Consider the following 3,443-nt stretch of genomic DNA (forward strand, 5'->3'; position numbering starts at 1 on the left):
ACCTTAATCTATGGTGTGTAGAAACTCCACCGTTGAAAATACATAAGAACAAGGTTCAGGCATGGCTGAGAAACCAGCCCCCATGATCTAATAACTAGATGTCCAAAGATGATCCCAAGATCTAAAATGATCAAAAGATGAAAATACAATAGCAAAAGGTCCTATTTATAGAGAACTAGTAGCCTAGGGTTTACAGAAATGAGTAAATGACATAAAAATCCACTTCCGGGCCCACTTGGTGTGTACTTGGGCTGAGCATTGAAGCTTCTATGTGTAGAGACTTTTCTTGGAGTTAAACGCCAGCTTTTGTGCCAGTTTGGGCGTTTAACTCCCATTCTTGTGCCAGTTCTGGCATTTAACGCCGGGCAGTTTTGAGCTGATTTGGAACGCCGGTTTGGACCATCAAATCCCAAGCAAAGTATGGACTATTATACATTGCTGAAAATCCCAGGATGTCTACTTTCCAACGCAGTTGAGAGCACGCAAATTGGGTTTCTGTAGCTCCAGAAAATCTACTTAGAGTGCAGGGAGGTCAGAATCCAACAGCATCTGCAGTCCTTTTCAGCCTCTGAATCAGATTTTTGCTCAGGTACCTCAATTTCAGCCAGAAAATACGTGAAATCATAGAAAAACACACAAACTCATAGTAAAGTCCAGAAAAGTAAATTTTAACTAAAAACTAATAAAAACATAATAAAAACTAACTAAAACCTACTAAAAACATACTAAAACAATGCAAAAAAGCGTATAAATTATCCGCTTATCAGGAATCCAAGAGGTTTGCGCCCGGCCTAAAGTAGAACGGAAGTGGTTGTCAGTCACACGTTCATAGGTGAGAATGATGATGAGTGTCACGGATCATCAAATTCATCATGTTGAACTGCAACGAATATCTTAGAATAAGAACAAGCGGAATTGAATAGAAAATAGTAGTAATTGCATTGAAACTTGAGGTACAGCAGAGCTCTACACCCTTAATCTATGGTGTGTAGAAACTCCACCATTGAAAATACATAAGTGATGAAGGTCCAGGCATGGCCAAATGGCCAGCCCCCAAAACGTGATCACAGGATCAAAAATACAATCCAGGATGAAAATATAATAGTAAAAAGTCCTATTTATACTAGACTAGCTACTAGGGTTTACAGAAGTAAGTAATTGATGCAGAAATCCACTTCCAGGGCCCACTTGGTGTGTGCTTGGGCTGAGCTTGATCTATACACGAGCTGAGGCTTCTCTTGGAGTTGAACTCCAAGTTGTAACGTGTTTTGGGCATTCATCTCTGGTTCGTGATGTGTTTCTAGCGTTTGATTCCAGAATGCATCATGGAACTGGCATTGAGCGACAGTTTACGTCATCTAATTACGAATAAAGTATGAACTATTATATATTGATGGAAAGCTCTGGATGTCTACTTTCAAACGCCGTTAAGAGCGCGACATTTGGAGTTCTGTAGCACCAGAAAATCCATTTTGAGTGCAGGGAGGTCAGATTCCAACAGCATCAGCAGTCCTTTGTCAGCCTCCTATCAGAGTTTTGCTCAGGTCCCTCAATTTCAGCCAGAAAATACCTGAAATAACAGAAAAACACACAAACTCATAGTAAAGTCCAGAAATGTGATTTTAGCATAAAAACTAATGAAAACATCCCTAAAAGTAACTAGATCATACTAAAAACTACCTAAAAACAATGCCAAAAAGCATATAAATTATCCGCTCATCAGTATACTTGCCAAAGACGGGTTCATTATAGTGATATAGTGAATTTCCAGTCCATCAAAGCTCTGTCTATTTCTATAGATTAAGATTATTATTCTTCTATTATTATTACTATTTGATTTAATTCTAAGGTGTTGTTTTCGTTCTTAATCTTATGAATTTGGGTGGAACAAGAGTATGACCCTTATTCTACACGAGCTCCTGTGATTCTTGAAAGAGCTATCTCGCTTGAGCTACGACTTGAAAACACTCCTCCTAAACTGCTATTTACATGAACTAATCAGATAAGTGACATAAAATCCCGTTAGCTTTGGGTAATTAAGGTTTTTATGGCGCTAAACTAGTTTCCTGAACTTCATCCTCTGATCTGAATTGAATGACCATGAGAGTGGCTTTTGATGAGGATTAGAGGAGATTATATTACAAAGAGATTAGGGTTTAATCACTTATGGTTTGCCATAGAATGAATCACTCATTGTTAAAATAGTTGGTAAGACATTTTAATCCAGAAAAATAAACATCTCCAAGACCTTAACTGTTTTCTCATCTTTGTTTTACACCAAACCTTTAACTGCTTTCTTTATTGCTTTGTGTTCATACCCTGGGTAGAGCTATCAACCCGGGCTAACTGAAGACACGAGCAACTGACCTCTCTAGGTTGGATCACCACCGACTCTTTCTAAAGAGTTCGGTCAAATCACCATAGAAGCCCAAGTAGGCCCAAACGAAGGAACAAAGCCCATTCTGAAGGCAGCTAGGCCCTAAAAAGATAAGGCGGTTCCCCTAAAAAGATAAGATAAGATAACTATCTTATCTCAAGGAAGGCCACTCAACGTTACTATAAATACACTAGAGCACCCAAGTATAACTCATACTCTGATTCTACACAAAATCCTGCCTAAAGCACGTGCTAACTTAAGCATCGGAGTCTCTTGTAGGTACCACCACCCTCCGGTGACAAAGGATCAGCAACACCACCAAGTCCAACAAGTCAGACACGACAGCTCCGGCCACAACAGCAGATCTCATCCGAGATTGACCTTCAGTTTCAGGTAACACTCAGAACATTGGCGTTGTTGCCGGGGACCGGGAAGTCATCCCATCACCATGGTGGACAACCTTGATAACGATCACAACTCTGACTTAGAAAATAGAATGCCGCTTAAAAACACGGATACCACATCTAAGGATACGCCCCAACCTAAAGGAGACCAACAGTCTCCAAATACAGAAATTCCAGTTACTCTACAAGCTCAGCAGGATCATCTTAAACAGCTCAAAAAAGAGGCTGAGCATCAATAGGAGGCCGAGAGAGACCTCCGGAGGGAAACAAGGCGACACCAAGAGCTAGAGGATAAGATTTTGAAGCTCGAGGCCGATTTCAAAACTAAAACCGTTTGATCCGATCAGGAAGATAGCACCCACAAGGGCCAAGATCTATTCACTAAAGAGATCATGAAAGCTAAAATCCCAAAGGACTTTAAAGCTCCTAACATGACCCCATACGATGGTACATCTGATCCAAGCCATCATCTCAGCAACTTCAAAAGCAGGATGTATCTCACTAACGCCTCGAACGCCATGCAATGCAAAGCTTGCCCAACTACTCTAACCAAGACGGCAATAAAGTGGTTCGACAGTCTGCCGCCAAGATCCATAGTAAGCTTTGATGACCTCGCCAAAAAGTTCCTAGCCAGATTCTCCATCCAGAAAGACAAAGCCAAG

The sequence above is a fragment of the Arachis stenosperma genome, chromosome 6 (assembly GCF_014773155.1).
Source record: "Arachis stenosperma cultivar V10309 chromosome 6, arast.V10309.gnm1.PFL2, whole genome shotgun sequence".
Lineage (NCBI taxonomy): Eukaryota > Viridiplantae > Streptophyta > Magnoliopsida > Fabales > Fabaceae > Arachis > Arachis stenosperma.